Below are 23,264 nucleotides of genomic sequence, written 5' to 3' on the forward strand. Positions count from 1 at the left end.
CTAACTCGGAATCACCTGGTACAGGCGTGTATGAGCTTAGTCCGTTTCCCTTCAGCTCTAGCAGCCTCACGAGAGCCGAGCCCTTGTCTCTGTGGTGCTCTCTGAACCTTGGGAAGCATGCAGCAGAGTAGTAACATAAATATATTCTGACCTATAGAGCAAGCGCTTGAATGAATGGATGACTGAATGCATGCACAGACACAGAGGATTTTGTCTGAAATCCTAGAAGTTTAACCAGTGGCTCACTCTCTCGGTTACTGGTTGAAACCTACAGGGAGTTTTTAGAGTACCAATGTCCAGTTCACTCCCTATGATATTTAAATCGGAATCTCTTGGAGTGAAGCCCATATACCGGTACTTTTTAAAAGCACCTTAGATGCTTTCAGTGAATAACCAAGGTCTGAAAAGCATTGGTCTCCAGAGGATAAGACAGCATTTTGTTTTTCCAGCTAACACCTCGCTAGCTAAGAGCCTCAGACCTTGTGGCTGTCTCGAACAGTTGATTTCGGAAATGGCCACTTTGAAAGCATGGAGTGTTAATGCTTGGGGGAGACTCCAGGCCCTCATACTTGGCTGCACACGGATCTCTACCTTGCAGGCATAGAAGTGCGAACACCTGAGTTTCTACTCTCTGCAGGCACTGGTGGTCCCCAGAGACACCGGCCCATCTCATGCCCATGTCATTGTGGTAATATAGTAACCGCCCCCCTTTTTTTAATTTCTTACAAGTTTTATTACCCCACAGCCTGGCTGAGAAGCATTTATTGCTTCAGGAAAAGGCCAACACTGCCCCAAACAAAAGTGGCTTTGTTCATCTACAGGAGGCAGACAAGATCTGAGGGTTAAGTTTGTAAAGAGAGGAAAGAATTTACTAGATCTCAAAGCTCACCTTCAAATGAAATTACAAAATCATATAGACATTACTAGCAAGACCTTAAACTTCATCTTTTGCAATCTCAGCAGCCCTTTGCCCAGCTAAGAGCTACTGGGATCTCAACAGCTTTTGCTTGTTTACATGTGACACTTCTATCAATAATCATCACCACATTTAAAAACTAAAATTGAGATTTAAAAACACTCACTAATTTATTTTATAACAATGTTAAATTCAATACATGCAAATTCATGTAAATATCATGAATTCGGAGATGATGTGCTCTTTCTTAAGGAAACAATGATATTGCTCAAAGGCATCTATGAGGAGTTGCTGGTTTTTCCATGTTTCATAAGCCTCTTCGATGTTTGTGTTCTAGAAGACATTTTCACTCCTGCTTTTCTTTTCAGTATGTTCTTGCTGCTTCTCTTCCTTCTCCTCCTCCTCTTGTTCTTTTTTTTTTTTCGGTTTTTCAAGACAGGGTTTCTCTGTGGTTTTGGAGCCTGTCCTGGAACTAGCTCTTGTAAACCAGAAACAGAACGGAGAGAATTCACCTTGGGCAAGCAGGCACAGTCACCTTCCAGTCACATGCCCAGGGAAGAGGTTTCCCTTTGCTCACGGTTGTGGAACTTTTGGTCCACGTGATTGTTTGGACCCTTGTCTTTGGCCTGCTGGGAATACAAAATGGTGAAAGCATGGTGGGGAGAAGTCTGCTCAACTCATGGTTGGAGCAAATCGACCCCACAGGCCATCTCAAAGGTGAGCTTGCAGTCATCAGAGCCTTCTGCTAGGCCTGGCCATCCAAAGTTGTCTGCACTATCTTCCCACAGCACCAAGCTGAGGTCTCAGACTGTACCACAGTGACTTGGGGAGACATTTCAGAGGAAAACATCCGCACACGCATACAGCTCAATGGGCGACATATCCCAGCGTCCCCTGGAGATGACTGCTGATTATTTGATATTGCATGACACCATACAAGTGGTTTTCTTAAAGTTTAGTTGTAGTATGGAGTCTGAATATAGAAGAGAATTTTATGCTGTCATGCAAAACTGAGTTAATCCAATTGTGATTTAAATGCACCTTTCACTCCTGCATGCTTTGTAACTGAAGTACAGATCACTTAGGAAACAACATCTACAGTGTTACACAGATCTGCCTAACGCTGGCAACTCTCATTAGTCAATAGAGAGGGACCACATCCATTAAAGAAACCATCCTTCTCAACAGAGACACCTTTATGTCAGTGGAGAACAGTTCATGGTAGTAGAAATAAACACACAAAGATTCAAACTTTCACGTGTAAATTCAAGCTTTATCATTGTCAAGCAAGTGAAAGTCTCTGTTGTTCTTTGTGAAGTTATAGTTTGCCTTAGTGTTTTAAAAACGCATTATTTATTTATGTTTTAAGCACTGGGTATTGAATAGAAGACTTCGTGTGTGCTAGGCAGTTGTTCATCCACTAACTGACATCCCTGGCCCCCATTTGCCTTTACTTTCGAGTAACATGGTAGGGCTGGCCTTAAACGCACTTTGAAGTCAATCCAGACCCTTGAGTTTGTGGGCCTCCTGTCTCAGTCTCCCAAGTAGCTGGGATTACAAGCCTGTGACCCAGGTCTAGCCACGTGTTTTTCTGTTTGGTTTTGTTTTTAAACATAAAATCATCCAAAAGCACAGATCTGACGAACTGTAGTTTGGTAGTTATTTTTTAATAGAAGAACGGAGTTGGGGACTGGGGCGATGACTCAGCAGTTAGGATCACTAGCCTCACAACCCTAAAATGTAGATTTAGACCCCAGCACTCATGGAAGAAGCCTGGTGATCCGCCAATGCCTGCATCTGCAGCTCCAAGGGACCCAACACCCTCTTCGGGGCTCTGTGTACTCACAGGCACATGTGTGTCCATTTACTCATGTAGACATGTGGACACAAATAGGTAAAATAAGTAAGATAAATCTTAACAAAATAAAGTGAGGAGATTGTTAAAGAGAGAAAGTTCAGAATGCTCAGGATTTGCTTCCACACCTTGAGATAGCCATTGTTGTCCAGTGTGGGGCATGAGTGTATCATGCCTACTTCCTGCATTGGTACATAAAATATGGAAAAGACGTGTCCTCAAAGCTTCAGATTTCATGGCATTAATAATCTTTATTGCTTCATCAATGGCATTATTTAAAAAGCTGACTTGTTTCTCGGCCACGTTGGCTGTTTTTCAAAACAAATTAAATCTGGCAGCAGTGGCTTGATTGCTAGAGGTGCCAATAATTTACCACCCCCATTTCTGAAACATGAGCATAATATATTTTTTCTAAGGGCAGGTAACAGACCAGTATTTCTTCAAATGGTTTTAATCCTTGTGGACCCTTTGCAAGTGTCCCAGAGATCCCCAGGGATCTGCATACCATGGAGAAGAGACCACAAAGGGAACTTTATCCTGTGCAGACCTCAGGAAGGAGGGAAGCACTCTGTTCTCTTCTGCATAGAACAAAGAAGAACTCATGCAATGGAGACATAGGCAGGAGCCTGATGCCCGAAACTACCAGAGACCTGAAGGAAGACGCGCAAGACGGAAGCCTTCTTTCTCACTTCCCAGAACCCAGTCTAGAAAAAGCCACCAGGCTCCTCTGCAAAGAGCTCGTACGTATCACAGATTAGTCCAGCACGGTGCTTACCAAAGACAGAGGCTACAAGTGAGTCAGGGTGTCGTACTCTACAGCGGGAGACTGAATGCTTATGCTCCATGGTTGGGAATGAAGCAAGAACGACTGTTTTCTTTATCATTTTTCTTCAAAATAGAACAAGAACTTCTAGCCACTGAAGTAAGGCAAGAAAAATCAATGGAAAACATACACATAGGAAAGAAAGAAATAAAACTACCCTTATTTGCAAATTAATGTTTACATACAAGATCCAGGGAATTAGGGTGGAGATGGTAAAGGTGCTTACTGCCAATCCTGATGACCTGAGTTTAATTCCCAGGACTCACGTGGAAGGAGAGAACTGACTCCTTTGATGTCTACATACATGTCATAGCTTGAATCCCTTCCTCCCACTGTTAAATATATAAATGTAATAAAAGACTAAATAAACTAAAAGAAAACCTCATGGAATCAGAAACCACAATAAGCATAGTTCCTAGAACTGAGTAAAGTCAGCAAGCAGAGTAGCTGTCTGCATGACTGACACGCAGCGCTCTGTGTTTGCAAAGAGCGGGCAGCTGGAGACTACAGTGAAAACACAAGCCTGACGACCCGAGTTCAATCCTTGGTAGAAAACAGACTCTCAAAAACTGTCCTACAGGAATGCTGTGACGTGTTTGAGCCCTGGGACACATGCACCCATGCTCAGCTTGGGTCTTTCTCCTGCCCGTCCTTCTCTCTCTTTCACACACACAATAATAATAATAATAGTAATGATAATATAAAATATTTATATTTTCTTTGAACAAAAGAACATGTAGAGTCTGTATACTAAAATTATGAGATGTGAATGAAAGCACAAAATTCTGCTAAAAACAGTCAACAGCTATATTAGGCAATAGACATCCTCAGGTACTGGAAGACTAACTAAATTGTGGTAGTTTGAATGTAATTGACCCCCACATACTCACACAGAGTAAAAATATTAGGGGGCATAGCTTTGTCGGAGTAGCTATGGCCATGCTGAAGTAACTGTGTCATTGAGGGCTTTGAGGTCTCATATATGCTCAAGCCATTCCCAGAGTGGCAGACCACTTCCTGTTGCCTACATAATATATAGAACTCTTAGCTACCTCTCCAGCACCATGTCTGCCTGAATACCATCATGATGATAATGGAATGAACCTCTGAACTATAAGTCACCAGTTAAACATTTTCCTTTATTAGAGTTGCTGTGGTCATTGTGTCTCTTCACAGCAACAGAAACCCTAACTAAGGCATATGTTAACTATCCTGACTAGTTTCTTGTCTACTTGATGCAAGTCAGAGTCATTTGGAAAGAGGCATTCTCAGTTTAGAACATGCCTCCTTAAGATTGGACTGTAGACAAGTCTGTAGTACTTTCTAAATTAGTGATTGATGGGGCCAGGCATGGCTCACAATAGGCAGTGCCCCCCATCCCCCTGATGGTGGTCTTGTGGTGTATGAGACAGAAGTCCAAGGAAGCCATGCGGAACAAGTCAGTAATATGCATTCCTCCATAACCTCTGCATCAGTTTCTGCCTCCAGGTTCCTGCCTTGGTTTCTTACGCCAACTTCCCTGGATGACAGACTAAAAGCTATATGATGACATAAACCCTGTCCTCCCCAAGCTGCTCTTGCTCCTGGTGTTTCATCTTCCCAATAGAATCCCTAAGACAGAAAGAACTGCAGATCTCCCCAGATGAACTCATAGAGAAGATGAAATTCCTCCAAAGTCTCAACCCAGCTTTATAACACAAGAGTGCACTATCTAGACTAGCTCAAATATTCACTGAGAAGACGAAAGAGAGAGAAGATAGGACTGAGGTTTATTAATAATTGAAGCATTGATACATCAGTAGCAAGCATATATAGATCAGGGCAACAAAACAGCTAAGAAGCAGACCCACAGCACAGCCGGTCATTTCCCACAGGACCAGTGACTCCACCTGTTATTGCATATCCACAAAATATCTAAAGCATGGAGAGAGATTTAAATTCTGATGACTTATTTCTAAAATCTGAGGTCAATTTACATTTTGGAAGAATTCATCCTTTTCTAATGCAAAGTTGAACAACTGCAATATTCTTAACATACAACTATCAAGTTACTTACTTCTAGAAAACTCCATCCACCAAAGAGAACTCCATCAGTAGTCCCTCTCCATTCACCCTCACACAGCCCTTGGCAATTCTGAATCTACCCTCACCTCCTTCCAACACTTTGTTTGCCTTATGTGAATGCATGTATGCTTGGGTGTACATGTGCACTATTTGTCTACAGTGCCCCAGGAGGACAGGAGAGGCATCATATACCCTGGAACTGCGGTTGCAGCTGGTTGTGACCTGTGCTAGTAACCCAACCTCAGTCCTCTGCAAGAGCACTGAATGCTCTCAACTCAACAGCCCCTCTATCCTTTGTTAATTGGTTCATCTGTTGTAGACATTTCACAGCAAGGGAGCCATATTATTCTACCTTATACTATTTTATGCCCAGCTGCTGGGCAGACTGTAAAAACTCAGAAGGCAGCCCCAGGACCCAGAATGGTTCGAACCCCTGCCAATTCCACCTTGATTTTAGGACAGAATACTTGTACATAAGGATTTGATGATCCTTGGGCGAGAATCCCAAACTGACTGAACACAGATCCTCAAAGATTGACTGTTTTCAAATCAACTGATAATGGAGTTAATTGGAAGGTTTCAAGCCTGGACTGAGCCGCTCACACAGGCCCCTGCTCACACATGCTCCCCTTCTAACCCCCTTTTTCCCTCCCCCTCCACAGGCCCCTGCTCACACATGCTCCCCTTCTAACCCCCTTTTTCCCTCCCCCTCCACAGGCCCCTGCTCACACATGCTCCCCTTCTAACCCCCTTTTTCCCTCCCCCTCCACAGGCCCCTGCTCACACATGCTCCCCTTTTAACCCCCTTTTTCCCTCCCCCTCCACAGGCCCCTGCACACACATGCTCCCCTTCTAACCCCCTTTTTCCCTCCCCCTCCACAGGCCCCTGCACACACATGCTCCCCTTCTAACCCCCTTTTTCCCTCCCCCTCCACAGGCCCCTGCTCACACATGCTCCCCTTCCAACCTCCTCCTGCTCACATAGGCCCCTGCTTAAACTCCTCCTCCCTCCAGCACACACACTCACCAGGCTGGGGTGGTTTTGTTTCCCCTTTTGTAGTGGGAAAAGGAAGCTGTGAAGCAGATGGACACCAGTTATGGAAAATAAGCAACATTCAACTTATTTTGAAGGTCTGAGTCATAATATTTAAGGTCCCGTTCTCTTAGCTCTTAACAAGTCCTGTTTTAAGATGAGGAAAGAGGCTCTGATGTGTTCCGTGACTTCTAAAGTCACACGTAGATCCACCTGCTTCCAGGCCCTGTGTTCCTTCTGAGCGAAAGTCTGTCTCTTGCTAAGATCAATGTCAAAGGCAGAGGCTTCACAGAATATCAACTAGGAAGACTAGGGTCCTCCGTGTTAGTTATCAGATGTACAAGGCACGGTGAAAACAGAACTACTAATTAAAAATATTATTTGGCCCACGTTTATCTATTCCAAATTATGTCTAAACTGAGAACACACCACTGGACAGACAACACTTTGAAACTAGAGCTAGTGCGCCAGCACATCAACTACCTGCTGCCTAGCAACCAGCTGGCATTTATTAAACAACTACTAGATGCCCAACTCTGGCTACTGACTTTGCAGACATCTCTCCATTCCCAGATCACATCCACAGTTTGAGGGGAGTTGACTAACGAAACTCAAGACACGCTACGAGTAAGTAGGGGAGCGCAGCTCCAGCCCCTCTCAAATCTACGCTGTTGGCTACCCTAGTGTTCTATGCAATCCTCCACCCAGAAGCACCTCCCCAGAGTCCCTCCACAAGAGCTGGACAGGGGACAGGATGGAAGACAAGAAGAGGAAGGAGGTTCATTCTGTTAGCAGGTCTTCCAGCTTCTTCCTTTCTTTTTCTGTCATCTCCCTTCCCTTTCCCGCCCTCCTTATTGCTTTGTTTACGTTTCAATGGGAAGCGAGGGAGAATCTGAAATAAAACATTTCCTTGGCCTCATGAATGATTTCAAGATGAATTTCATTAAATTCTTGAAAACAGTAAGTGAAAAAGCAGAAAAGTTGGCATGTGTACCCGTGTATGTGTGCATAAGAACGGGGCTTGTCTGCCTGCTCACAGATGTACGTGGAATCACTGAGCTGAGCTTTCCTCATAGTCCTCACGGGCCGTTCTATTTTAAAGGATAACCTAAGTATCCTTGAGGAATGTAAGCATTGAAACTTCAGTAAGTAGTTCATTAAGGATATTTATGGAAGGCTGGAGAGATGGCTCAGCGGTTAAGAGCACTTGCCGATCTTGCGAAGGACCAAGGCATGGCGGCCCATGGCCGTCTACACATCCTGTTCTTGGAGATCCACAACCTTCTGACTTTTGTGGTTATTTCACACCCATGGTGCACATAAACACATGCAGACAAAAACCTCCTAAATAGAAGGGGGGTGGGAGAGAAAATGGCCCTAGTCTTAAAGTGTGTTTATAAGAAGTAGAACAATGGTGATATGCAAGATCCCCATAGAACCTTCATCTGATGATGGATGGAGGTAGAGACAGAGACCCACACTGGAGCACTGGACTGAGCTCCCAAGGTTCCAATGAGGAGCGGAAGGAGGGAGAAGATGAGCAAGGAAGTCGGGACCAGGAGGGGTGCACCCACCCACTGAGACAGTGGGGCTGATCTATTGGGAGCTCACCAAGGCCAGCTGGACTATGACTGAAAAAGCATGGGATAAAACCGGACTCTCTGAACATGGCGAACAATGAGGGCTGATGAGAAGCCAAGGACAATGGCACGGGGTTTTGATCCTACTTCATGTTCTGGCTTTGTGGGAGCCTAGCCAATTTGGATGTTCACCTACCTAGACATGGAAGGAGGGGGGAGGACCTTGGACTTTCCACAGGGCAGGGAACCCTGACTGCTCTTTGGACTGGAGAGGGAGGGGGAGAGGAGTGAGAGGAGGGGGAGGGAAATGGGAGGCTGGAAGGAGGGGGAAACTTTTTTTTCCTTTTCTCAATAAAAAAAAGAAGCAGAACATGTATGTTACATATATACAGGGGGAATGGCCACACAGTAGAGACTGGGCAATATGGCCACATGAGGAGAAGCAATAAGGATATTCAACTGCTACCAAGATTAGAAGATACCAGGAGGGGCCCAATCCCAGTGGCCTGCCTCCATCCAGGGTGTCAGTAGCTAGTTCCTGTAACTGTGCCATGAGACATCTGTGGAATTTTACTATGGTAGCCCATGGAGCTGGTTCCCAGGGCGCTGAGCTGGAAGGGAAGAGTAGGGGGTACTGTCATGTACGGAGGGAAAGAGGAAGAGAGATAGCTGTGACACAGGAGCGCTTGTGTGTTCTGGAAAAGGAGGAAGTTTTGACGCATCTACATTTCTTGTTTTCGTTTTCTTAGAATTCAAAATACTTAGAAAAAGGCTCATGAAAAATGGGTGCTGCAGGCAAGAAAACTGATCCAGAAGTCTAAAGTTTCATCGAAGTGGATTGGATACTTTGTAAAAACATAACCATCCACGACAAGATCGCCAAAAGAGCGCAAGCCGACACCCCAGCATCGGGTTGGTTTAAAGAACACACTTTAGGGAGTTTCCTTTCGGAACATTTTCCCTGAATTCTAACCTGTTGACAGTATTGTCACCATTCTGGTGTCTCCATGGAAACATCACTCAGAGATCTTTAATTCAGGAATGAATGATATTAAAAGAGAATTTAGACCTTTAGGACTGGATGGGCACGAGACAAAGTGTGCACTATTCGCCATTTGGATTTACATAAGACGGTCTGTCTAGGGTGCTGGGCGGGTATGTAGTGTATGGCCCCTTTGTCCCTGGGAAGAGACGGAAGAGGATCCTCACCAGGGTGATACACAAAACAGTCTGGGCAGAGAACAGAGCCCGGGGCCCTGCTACTTACTGTACCATGTCCTTGGGGCAGTGGATGTGCAGTGAGCCTCCTAGACACAAGTTCAAGGCCAGGCCTTGCCTCTGCTTCCACTCTAGCATAAGAACTGTCCTTCCTTCTGATCCAGGGTCCCACTGACGGAAGTGAACACTGCCTGCCCTCATACGTGCACGGCAATATCTCAGCGCGTTAGCGTAGGCTAATAAGGCAATCCATTTCCAAGCTCCTCTCTTTCATCCCCAGGAGGAGAAAACATGACATCCTACTTTTAGAGGGGTGGGTGGGAGGAGCCGCTCCTAGACGGATAAAGCAGGCACTCTCTTGGCCCTGGCAGAGCAAGGGGAACTGGGAAGGGGGGTCTCCCTTCCCTGTTAGGGGACAGGGGCCTTCGCCTTCACAAAGGGACAACCATGCTGGCCCTCTTCAGCTGTGGCCTTCTGTCCTCTCTCCCCTCTTCCACATGCCTGGGGGAGAAGGTACCTTTCCCAAGGGTAAGCAAACACTTGACTGGCTCCCTGTGGAACTGCATTAACTGCTGCACTCTCTCTCCCCGGTGGAACAGACATCTCAGATTTCAAACACTCAAAGCAATCCAGACCAAGCCCCATCTTCTCTCCACCTTCTGCCTTTCAGAAATGTGTGCCATTGGTTACGCAGGCTCCCCAGCAAGAAGCACCACCCCATGCTCAGCTCCCCAGCGAAAGCTATTGCCATGTCAAGCCTGCATCCAAATCTGTCACTCCCCCATCCTGCCAAGGGTCCTTGTCACCGGAGCTATCAGTGTCTACCTGTCTATCTTTGCTCTGCTCTGTGACCAGAGTGAGGCCTAGCTAAGCTCCAAATGAACTCCTCCCACCCTCCCACTTAAAGCATCAGGAGAATTAGCACTTCTGAGATCTTGGTTGTCTCTGTCTCTGCTCACTTTCCCAGCCTCTTGTCGGGGCACTTCATGCCCACCTTGGGTCTTCCTTCTTCCCACATCCCCCACATGGAGCGCTCTAAGCAGCCTCCTGCATCTGAAGACATAACCATGGCTTTGATTCTCTTGCCATTCACTTGCTTTAACTGTTGTTGAACAACAGAGGAAGACAACCCATCCACAGCTTGTCCTCAGGAAGTAAAATTTCTTCACCAACTGGAATTCTTTGTGATTCATGACATCACTGATGGAAAGATATTGATCTTTTTTAATGACCATGGATAGTCAATTGTGTAATTATAATCAAATTGTTTATTCATTCTTTAATTGCCAGATGTTTGATGTTTTCAAGTTTTAACCATTAATGAATAAATCTGTTAAGACTACTCTCCTGAATACCTTTCCATAGATATGTCTTGCATGTGAAATGTTCCCCACAGGCTCTTGTGTTTTAACACTTGGTCCCAGTAGGTGGTGCTGTTTGGGAGCTTCTGGCTATGGTTGAAGGATTTGAGTTGGTGGAGATTGGCCTTAGAGGTAATAGCTGCTTCTGGTTCAGCCTGAGCTCTCTGCTTCTCAATTGCCACAGGGATATGTCCAAGAACCACAAATCCCTAGTGCTGTCTCTCCTGCCCTGATGAACTGCATCCTCCAAGTCATGAGCCCAAGAAACTTCTCCCTTCAGTTGCTTTTCCCAGATATGTTACGATAACCCAGGGAAAGTAACAATACAGTGTAAGCGAATGTATATCTCTGCTTTAGATCTATATGGAATTGTTGCACTGTGGGGAAGGCATGTGGCTTGCTTTATGAAAGTATTTCTATGGCTTTATTTTAGTTTTTAAGTTTTAGTTGTGTCTTTCCTAGTAGAATTAATCTCTGCAAAGGTTCATGCATTTCATTCTTTTTTAGAAAGTGTGTGTGTGTGTGTGTGTGTGTGTGTGTGTACATGTGGGGGGGTGTTTGTAGAGGCCAGAGAAGAGCTTGGATCTGGGGCTACCGGTGGTTGTGAGCTGCCTGGCATGGCTGCAAAGACTTGTCCTTTGCACAAGCAGCAAGTGTGCTTAACCACTACACTGTGCGCTGCCCGCACATTTCAGTTACTGTTTGTTGAAACAAGAAGTGTGAACGCCTGCACCCTTGGCTCCCAATTCCCCATTTGACTTGCTAGTTTTACTTCCGTGCCTCTTCAGTTGGTCAGACTTCAGCTCTCTTAGTTAAGATCCACACTGTCTCTTCAGCCCTTACTGCATAGCCCAAGGAGCAAGGCCCTGGAAATCCTCCCACCCTGCCTGACTGGTCCTGCACTGTTCGACAAGATTCCAGTCAGGGCCCTTCAAGAGCTTGTGACCACCCCAGGCCAATCAAATATGCTGAGGATTAGAGGTCCGCATCCGAGTGGAGCAGACGTCTGGGAGAGACCTCGTAGGACCGCCCTGGGATGGAATTCGACCACACATGTGGCAGGCACTGTGTGTGTTTGGCACAAAGCCTGTGCCAAGCGGATTCCCAGCAAGCTCTCTGCTGTGATGTATTTCCATTTAACTGCTTTTCCTATACTGCGGCTATCAAAGAGCCTCATTGTTACTCATGAGGCTAGACCACTGAATACCCGTCAAGATGCTGACACAGAGGGAAATCACTAATGTTTAGTTTCTACGGGTCCAGTGCCATTTGGAGTAGGTATATATAAAGCAAAATAACAACAACGAAAACCTGAATAAGAGAACAGTTAGCCAGTTTCTGCAGTAGCAATAATGTATTGTGTAAGGGGTTGGTGCACTCTGACTTCCTTCAGGAAGGCTAGAGAGACTTTAGGTTAACACGTGCCCTTAATCCCTGTAAATTAATCTCTAATGAACTGGCTTAAACAGGGATGTACTTGTGACTTGTTGCCAACCAACAGAATGTGGCAAAGATGGCCGGACATGTAAGATCAGCAATTATATACGATTACATCATCCCATCATCCACTAGCTCTCTCTCTCTCTCTCTCTCTCTCTCTGTCCTCACTGGCTTTAAGGAAGGAAGTGGTCACACCAGGAGAATTTCAAACAACAGAGAAACACAAAACCTCCAGGAGTGAAGTATAGAGCCCACCCTGTAAGACTTCCAACTGACACCCTGCATACAGTAAGACAACAACCCCCTTAGCTTTGAAGCCACCAGGACTTGAATTCTGGCAAGCATGAGACCGCACAAGTGGATCCATCTCCAGCTAAGCTTCAGATGAGATGACAGTCCCAGTCAACACCCTCATGACATCCTTGTGAGACACTGAGGCAGAAATCTCAAAGTGTGTCTAAGCTCCTGACCCAAAGGAACTGCAAGGTGACAGGCAATGAATGCTATAAGCCACTATATATGTGGCTTTCTTGCTCCACCATGACAGAAATCACAGTTAGCTAGCATCTACTCCAGTACAGTGTGTCAGGTGCAATACAAGGCTCTGGATTAGGAATTACTTAGTGGGCATCACTCACTATCAACACGACCTGTCAGCCACATCCCCGTAAATCCTTTGTGCCCTTGTTTTACAGACATCAAAACGATACCGTGACAACAACCTGAGCAAGCACAGCACTTGTCCCATTGATCTCATTTAATGATTTCTCCCATAAACCATTTCTCTTTAGCAAGATTAAATGGTCATGATAAAACAACCATATTTATTACAGTCATTGTCCCTAAATATGCTATCACCATTTTAATAAAGTTATTGATGAGTCTCAAGGTTTCTGAAAGAACTTTGAGGAATCTTCCATTATCAAAGGACAGGCATAGGAAGCAGCCAGGCTGGCTGGACAGATATCTGAGCATAAAATGAAGCTATTTTTTAGGCCTCAGATCAATGTTTGCCAGCAATCTTTGGGCAACCTAAGTTGGGCGTATAAGAAATATCATCTTATAATGAAATAGACCATTCTGAATGTAAATAGCTAATTCATGCGGGAAGTATGTGCACCGTATATGTGCTTAGATGATTCTATATTTCTGTGGTGGAATAATTAGAACTGTCTTAGTTATAGCAACTGTGGATTTTGTGGTTAATAGTGTTGTCTAGCCTTGTTAAAACAGTCATTTGATGTACGTGTGTTCATGCAGGCAAGTCACATACAAGTTACAGGTCACTAGCCCTGTTATAACAGTCACTTGGGTGCACATGTATGTGTGTGTCCATGCAGGCAAGTCACACACAAGTTACAAGTCATTAGTCCTGTTATAACAGTTGTTTGGATGTGTGTGTGTCCGTGCAGGCAATTCACACACGAGTTATTGGTCCCTTGAGGTAAACCACAGAATCTCTGAAACTGCCCAGCAAGAGGGGTCAAACTCACTCTCTTTTGCAGTCCTCAGCTTTCCTGTTAGTCACAGAACTGCTCTGTCTCAGAAGTAAACAGCAATATCCAGTTACTAACTCTAGAGATACTTTCTATAATGGAAAATGAAGGCTGGAATTCACTTCCTATGTAGAAAATGTAATAATGCCTTTTGAAATTAACTCTGATTTTTGATGTTAGGTTTTATTAAATATTTATTTTTTATGTTACTTGTGTGTGTGCACCGTGTGCATGCATAAGCCTGTTGATGTCAGCAGAGGGCAGTGTATCTCCTTAAACCACAGTTACAGGTAGTGGCAAACCACCATGTGGGTGCTGGGAACCGAGCCCAAGTCCTCTCTAAGAGCAGCGAGTGCTCTAAACCACCAAAATATATATATTCATATGTATGACTTTTAGGATCAGTCATACGTATATATATGTGTGTGCATATTTAAGGATTTATTTTATTTTGTGTATGTGTATGTGGGGTACTGTTTGCATGAGCACAGCTGCTTATGGAAGCCAGGGAGGGTGTTGTATCCCATGGGGACGGAGCCATAGGCACGAGTAAACCACCCAGCAGGGTGCTGGAGACTGAACTTGGGCCCTCTGCAGGAGTAGAATGCACTTTGAACTGCTAAATCAGCTCCCAGGCACCAACACATGCTATTCTGTAGTTGATTGCTTTTCCCAAATCTCAAACTTTCTATTAGCGCCTTCCTTCCAATATGGATTGTTCTTAAGTTCATTCCTTGTGTGCTATTAGCATTTTATTATAGAAAAGTATTGTGTGTCTTCTAAAAGTAAACAAAATTGTGACCATAAGACTTTGTGTGTTTGAAAAGTAGGCAATTAAAAGAGCTACTCAGTAAATGGGTGATAAGATCACAGGGCTTTACAAGCAAAGGCTGCTACCTTGATGTCGGACCTATTATAACCAAAATATTGTCTAACCTTTAATCACAGCTATTTGTCAGTCAAATAGATGGTGTACTGTTCTCCAATTAAAATGCGAGATGATATCACGTTAATTCAAAAATCCATTCTCATTTCTACATCTTTATTTCTCTTAATAAGGGCTATTAATTTGTTGTTCAAGAGATGACTAAAAATAATGCTGCCCGCGATGACTAATGCCAAGGAGAGTTCAGGTGCACACTCTGGCCGAGAGCACAGTTGCAATCAATCGCTTTGATAAGCACCCGGCGGTAAGAACAGAGAAGCCTTAATACTCCTGGATTTAGCTGTTCTTCTGGGGTCTGTGATATGAGATCAACCAGAGAAAATGGTGGTATCTGTGCACAAGATGGTCGGTCACTTGGTCCTTTACTGCAAAGACAGCCATAGACAATACAGAGATGCAGTCACGTGATAAAACACGTGAACTCTAAATCTTCTTATAATAAAATAGCATGAGACTAACACAAGATGATTAGAAGGTGAATAAGCACATGCGAGGTTTTAAGGCTCATAGAAAAGTGGAGACTAAAAGCCTTATTAGCTTGAGAACGGACGGCAGAAAGGCCAGGAGTCAGCTGATAATGCTTGTCCCCACTGCAGAGATCACAGGTAATCAAGCATGGCGGATCGCTGGTTTCACCTTCGGTCACGTGACTTTTACAATGATGACATCAGTTAGCCCAGTCATAGGTTTACTGTGTGGGCTGACATCCAGACTGGGGACAAGCAGGTGACAGGCATGCAGCCTTCTCTGAGTGGGATTCTCAGAGGCCATCGATCTGCTGAAGGAAGAACTTTAAAGCTCTGACTGACATCGGAGCTAAGATTACTCGTAGAGGGTGGGCAAAATGTGGAATCTTTGACGTCTTGTAACACAGGAACTCTATTTTGTGAACTAAAGAATCATTAGCAGCATTGGAGAAAGCTGGGTTCCCAGAGTGTGTGGACCCATAAGCATGGCAACCACCTGACTCTCTGTCCGCACTTCTGGCTCTCTCTCTGCAGGATTCCCGGGACAAACCTGCGAAGCCTCTGACTTGCTGTGGCCAATCATGTATGGCAAACCATGTTTCACTTCTGCCTTTTCTTCCTTTCAAGACGACAGCGCCTGTGTGGCCTCAAGTCCTCAGAGGACGTGGCACGGCACAGGGCCTCTCGCTCACCAAAGGTACACAGGGCTGCTGAATGAGAAAGAATCACTGCTGTCAGAAGCCAGTGGGAACTGGGGAGTTCTGTGGCCCTGGTACAATCTAGCACACTCTGACCAATGCAACAATGAAGCAAATTTTATGTTTCAGAAAAATGATTAGAGAAGCTAAAATGCAACAAATCAGAAAAGCAATATATGTTATAAAACCTATCGAGGTATAAAATCCCTATAGAAATTTAAAAAACATTTTATATTTTGGGTATTGATGGCCAGTAAACAAGAGTATTCACTGAATTTCACCGTGTCTCAACAAGAGAAAATCAACCCTTAGAAATTTGCCAAGTCCTTTAAGTAAGAGAAATTTTTGAAGTAATGTGTTTATTAAGTGATGAAACCATGTTTAAAGAAAGAAATGCTTATTTTTCTATTCTCCTATTTAAAAGAATCTGTGAGCATACCTCAGGGATAATTACTGGATTGAGGGTTGAGACAGTGAAAATACAAAGCAGTCATACACACCTGGCAGTGCCCGAAGGGGAGACTGTTTTGTAAAGAGAAGGCGAATTGGACACCATTAGAGGAACAGGAGGCACACCGTAAGGGCTCCCAATGGCTGCCTCTGGCTCAGTCCCTACACCAAGACAAGTAGCATGCTATCTGACTACAGCCCAAGGAATAAGGAATACCCACAACTCCACTCTCTACAAATAAATGTTGATGGAAATCAAATCATTTTGATGCCACGTAGATGCCCTGCGCCTCTGACCTATCGCGTATAGAATCTTCCCACTCTAGGAAGAAAACAGCAAACAGTGATGGAGGAAGGGCTGTTCTACAGGGTACTAGGCTAGGGCCCACTGAGACTCTCTCGAGATCATGAAAAGCAAGGCAGGACGGCTAATTAGCTTGACTGGATTAAGAAAAGCCAAGAACATCAGAGAAGCACATTCTCGGGTGTGTCTGTGAGGGAATTTCTGGACAATGTTAACTGAAGTGGGAACACCTATTTTGAACGTAGTCAGTGCTATGCCATGCTCAGGGAGGGGTATTCGGTTGACTAGGAAGGAGAAAGTGAGCTGAGCAGCAGCTCCCATTGCTTCCTGACTATGGCTGTGATGAGACCGGCTGCCTCGCCCCCTGCTGTGTGACTTCCCTTCAGGGATGAACAGTCCCCACCCAGACCACTAGCCCAGACCAAATCATCCATGCTGAAGGGGCTTCTGCTAGGTGTTCTGTGGCATTCTTAAAAGAAGAAAATATCACATGAAGAATGAACAAGACGTTGTCATGTAGCAGTGTAAAGGGACAGTAACACCAAGGATGCAGTGTAGTATCCTGGATTGAAGCATGCGACAGGAAGTGAATGTAAGTGAACAAACCGAAACCAGGGCTGGGGAGATGTCTACAGCTAAGGTCCCTATCCATGCAAGGGTGAGGACCTGAGTTCAGATCCTCAATGCCCACGTAAACTCTGGGTGAGAGTGTGTACCTATAAACCCAGCACTGATGTGGGGGCACCAGGAAGCTCCTGGTTTGGTGAGAGTCCTGCCTTAAGATACAAGATGGAGAGTGATTAAGAAACAGAGTCAACATAGACCTCTGGACTCTACAAGGATATACAAACATATTCATGCATACTACACACACACACACACACACACACACACACACACACACACACACATACACACACACTGGAGTTAGTAGATGGTAACAAGCCAACATTGGTTTTTTAGCTCTAAGAATCCATATGAATGACATAAGACCATCGGAGCTAGACCTACTTTAATAAAAATTAATTTTATTTTATGTTATATTTTTAAATTTTAACCTTCTCCCAATTGATAATCTCAGCATCTGGGAAATGGGGGCAGGGAGGGGATCCCAGCAAATACAAGGCCATCCTGGGCTATGTGGGGCCCTGCCTCAAAAAAACGTTGAATTAGAAAAGGGAGTTTTAAATGGAACCATCCAAGATTCTCATGCATTGTGCCACCACGCTGACCAGACGTCACCCATTGCATGTATTTTGCCACCAAGTCGACCAGAAATCACCCATTGCATTTCTTTGTGCAATTAGTCTGTCGCCAAAATGGCAGCCATGAGCTTTGCACTCTGCCACCTGCTGGGACAAGGAGTTCAAAGAGAGGGAAATGAGAGGGGTGTGTGAATACACGGTGGTTGAAGATAAAAGCTTACATTCAAATTTCAGAATCAATTGTGAAGCTACAGTACAATGGCCTGATTACAGGTCTCTTTAAATCAGGTACTGGTGTCTATTGAACTTAATTGTACATGAGCATCAAACAATTAAGACAAAAGTTGTAAGAGCTTCTGTGGCCTGGGCAGGTTTGCTTGCCGTTTGCATTTGATCCGCAGGTTTATAATCCTGCCTAAGAAGTAGTCTATTCAGTGTGGAGACGAATTTAGATAGTGTAGACCATCTGGCCTACCGGATGCAACAAGGCCCTCAGAAGCAAACTGGAAAGGAAGGAAACCCACATGGCCTTTCAACTGGAAACTGCCCCCTTCTGTGATCTCGAAGTAGCACAATTCAGGGCCTAGCCCTTTTAAAGTGCTCTGTCATGGAGTTCCACGTGTCTTCCAGTGTCTGATGCAGCGCTTGGTTGAAAAGGTGGGGCCCACAATGAGAGTATCTTCAACTTTCAAACTCATCTTAAGTGTTGATTTTTATAGCTAACCACAATAGCTCACATAGATAAATGACAAAAAGTTCTCTTTTCTAGTTTTTTTTCACATGTTGAATGAAGTCTTATGAATCTTACACTCAAAACTTAGAAAGCTGCTATTAAAACACAAAGGGTAAAGCTGGATTTTCACGAGGGTCACAGACAGCAAAGTTGTACAGTCCTGTCTTTAATGGTATTTACCGCTCCCACAGACTTCAAACCCCCACGCTCTTCTCTAGGGTCCGTTTATTTATGATGGCTTCTCCTTTATCACAGCCTGTCTGATCATTCCCCATCCAAGTCCAAGAAAAACAAAGAGGCCTCTTTCTTAGCCCTTTCTCATCACCTGTACTTAAGTCACGTGTCACCTCTATATTAGACAGTTATATGCACATGACTCCGTACCAGACCAGGCAGACTTCTTAACATTCCCGGTCACTCTCAGGACGTCGTCAACACCCCCTTGTCCCTGGAAGGATGACCTTCCAGAGAAACTGGGATGGAGGCTACGGCTTGTTGCAACCCTACCTTTGCAGCAAAAGTTAGTTGACATCCCCCCACATCAAACATCATTCAGCATGGTTTCACTTGCGCCAGAAGACCGTGTTTGGAGAATGTCTGTCTGATAAGCCTCACTGAGAGCCGGCACATGCCCCAGGATCTCATGGAGTCATCTCAGCCTACAGAGATCTGATCCTGCGTTTGCAGTGAGGCGCGTCGATAGAGTCAAACCCAAGTGTGTGCTTTGATTTAGGACCCCGCTGATGACAGCTGAACTGTTGATTTAATATGCTGTGTGCAGATAAAGGCGAGGCTTGGCAACCGTACAACTGTCTTCACAGGTGAGGAGACAAAGATCTCCTACAAGCTTACTTCTCACAGCCCAGGTCCCTGACCTGGGCCTGGAAACACATCAAAGGCCACACCTTCCCTTCTCAGGCTCTCTCCCCAACCCTGCTCCCATCCTGATGGTAGCTCCTCCTGCTGTCTCTCCAGGCAAACAATGAAGCTATTATGTTCCCTGGAGAGGAGAAACAGAGTAATTACATTCCCGGCCAGGTGCCAGGAGTAAGTTTCCTTGTGTGCAATTATTGTGTGGTAAAACGGCTGAGGCCGTGTTTTTAAAATTTGTTTTCTTTTCTTTGTTTTCTTTTTAGGCACTGACTGACTGGTTGCCAGACATTGGCCCCAGCCCCCGGCATCAACCCTGGACCAGCCTGGCTCTGCTGTCTTTCACTTTCTCCCCACCTGGAGTCTGAGCATATTATAGTTCCATCCCAGCCTGAGTGTTGATAAACAAGGCCAGCTGAGCCAGGGTGCAGAGCTAGGTCCCCAAGTTTCTCTCTAAGCAGCCTAGCCTATGCTGTTTTCCTCAGTGTCGGGCTTGGGTGGAGTGACAGAGATCAGAAAGACCTCTGATTGGCATGAATGAAGTGAGGACAGTGTCATTAGGAGGGAAATGAGGACAGGGCTGAGGCCTTTGATCTTCTGAGTATCATATCTAAAATCTCCCCATTGGCCTTTTCCATTGGCCAAACCAGACTTAAGAAACAGAGAAGCCAGGCCTTGTAGGGATGGGTGTGTGTTACGCAAAGCTTACTTGTTATGGACTCCCCCCCCTCCCCAGGATGCTCTTATTCCTCTTTGACACTAATAATTATAACTGAGAACTAAAAACTACCTTCTGCATGCTAGGATTAAACACATTTATCATCTCATGGGTCACCTACTGCTACTCTGACAGGAAAGTATTGCTAATTTGGTTTTATGAGAGATCTTGAAGACCAGCAAGAGTGATACTGACACTCCTGAAGTTAAGATGCGGCAGAAGAGTGAGAAAGGTCTGTTTCATTCCAAATTTTAAATTCTCAGCCATTCTGCTACACCAAGAATCCCTCAGATATGCAGAAAAATGGGAAACCAAGCCAAGCTAGCAACCAAATGTCCGTGGGCGAGAGCCCCGGGCGATAGTTCATCGGCACTGTGGTTCTCTGTCACTTTGCTCACCAACTGAGCAGGAACAACCTCATTTGCTGGGACTTCTACCAGCCTAGAATATTTGAAATGAATGCAAAATTGACCATAGGGTGTTCAGATAGACATTATTTCAAGATGAGATTAGCTTTGGGATTGTCATACATGATAAGCCAGATTTCCCTCCTCAAGATGAACAGACACCATTCAACCTGTGGCGCTCAGGAAAACAAACGAGAGGATTAGCTCCACTCAGCTCTTGCCTGCCCACTAGGACTGGCTTATCTCATCCCATCCTGTCTCATTTACTTCATCCCATCCCTTCCTGCCCCTCCCCACAGTATCCTATCCACTCCCATTTTTTATCCTTACTCCAAGTTTGATACCTTTGGCTCCCATGATTCTCAAATGTAGACTAAATTAAAACCTGGGTTTTCCTTTGATCTTTAATCTTCAGATGGAAAGTTATAAGGGGTCTCAGCTTCCTTCGTGAGCCATTCCTCATAATAAAATTCCTTTCAGATAAATTTATATCTAATTGATTCTGTTTCTCTGGAGACCCCAGGCTAATTCATCAGGCAAGTATCTAAATGACTAAAGAATTAACTGGTCGACAGAATGAACCTGCAGATTGCTAGAAAATTACATTATTTGGCCTACCAGCTAATTTTTTGGATCAGTTTAGGTGATTGCATGATCCTCACAGTGGACAAAAGCAAGACCATATGGCCAGGTCAGGCTGACCACTCCAGGTTTGGTACATAAGAAAGCTCTATAGATATGGGCGACCACTTTATTTTATTGAAAACCACGTGTCTAGATTCATTTTTATGTTCAGCTCTGGCCCTAATTACTACAGGTCTACAGAAGATTTGTGACTTTTGGAAAACAGACTAGACTAATTTCCTAAGAGTTTTTCAAACTCTTTGGCTTAAGAGTGGTGTGGAGGGGGTGGAACAGACGCAGACTGGAGGTCAGAATTGGTTTATCCGATTTGTAATTCAACTGAAAATCCTATGGGTCCATGCCTTCTTTTAACAGCATGTGTACTGTTCCTTCAACAATCCTTGAACCCACATGGGGGATTTTGCTTTTAGAGGCTTTTGCTTCTTTTCTTTACACAGGCACACACAGGGGGGAGGGGGGAGAGGAAGGGAAAGAAAGAGAGGGGGAATGTTTGTGAACCTCTAAATTGTATCTACTGTTGATGTGATAATAGAAACAGGGGTATATGTATAAGTATATGACATCATGAGGGTGGAACCCCAAGAACAGGTTTAGTGTCTTTAGAAGATACCCCCAGAGAGTTGCTTCCTCCTTTCTCAGTGTTCAGACACAATGAAAAACAGGCGGTGTGGTGGGACATTGCCCTCACCAGACAGCAACCCGCCAATGCCTTTAGCTCAGATTTCTTAGCCTTTCAAAACCATAAGATGGGTTTTCTTTTAAGCATTTAAGCTGCATGGTCTTTGGCATTTTGTTATAGCATCCTGAACTGACTATGGAATGAACACGCATCCTCACATGTTCAGCCCTCCTCCATCTCCATGCCTCTGTGTCTCTGTCTCTTTTACCCACCACATGTACCCACCAAAAGCATCAGCATAAAGAAGATCTCTCTCTATTGTATTCTCTTTTACAAGTGATATAGATATTACTTGGAATTGAAATTCATATTCATGCTACAGCCTAAAGAATTAAACTAAAATTCTTGTTTCTGTTCACTAAACTCTTCCAGGCTTTGTGTGACGTCTTTCACCCCTTTCCTCTTGTTTTCATGGCACCCTCATTTTCCCGCCCCAAACTCACTCATTCCAGAAAAGAGGAGCCTCGCTCTCGTCGCGTTCATTTGTCTTCTGCTTCCAGACTCAAACCCCTCCACCCCTATGCCTGGAAGTCTTTGGAAGCAGTAAATATTTAGAGTTACATTTACACAAGGAAAAAATGAAAGGACTTGCACAATGATAGCCCATGTAGAGTAACACCAAGTAATTCCCCACCAATCTTGGGAATCAGACGTAATTAATTAAGAATTAAGGCGTGTATATTGGTCTAGGAAAAATTAAGTGGCTCTTCATCTTACCAAAGGATCTTTGCCAAGCTCACAGCTTAGCCTAATCTGGTAAGGAGACTCTGGACAATGTTCCCATCCGCAATGCTCATCCTAAATACATCAGAAGAGAATCAGTTTGTTGGCAGCTTTTAACTAGCAAGAAGATTCTGCATCAAGGGCAGAAATCGTACCCAGGTAAGTGCTGTCCACGGCCAGTTAAGTCAGTATAGGATGCTGGTTAGAGCCCAGTGGGGCTGGAAAGGCAGACCACCATGGGTATGCACTTTGCTTGGTCACTTACCATATAGAAAATTGCTGCAATTCATTATGTCTACCAAAGAGATAAGCTCAAGTCTTTGTCCCAAACACCTATGCATGTAATTCTATTTGGAAACAAAGTCTGGACAGATATCATCAACTTAAGATAAGGCCATTAAATCATCCATTACATAATGGATGGTCTTATATAAGAGGGGGAGTTCTGTACACACACACACACACACACACACACACACGAAAGCCACATGGCCACAAAGACACAAATGGAAGAATATCTTGTGACTCTAGAGGCAGAGATCACAGAGACACAATACATACCAAGAATTCTAAAAATGACTGCCCACTCCTGAAATGTAGGAAGAGGCAAAGAGAGAGCCTCAGAGGGAGCAT

The sequence above is a fragment of the Microtus pennsylvanicus genome, chromosome 1 (genome assembly GCF_037038515.1).
Source record: "Microtus pennsylvanicus isolate mMicPen1 chromosome 1, mMicPen1.hap1, whole genome shotgun sequence".
Taxonomy (NCBI): domain Eukaryota; kingdom Metazoa; phylum Chordata; class Mammalia; order Rodentia; family Cricetidae; genus Microtus; species Microtus pennsylvanicus.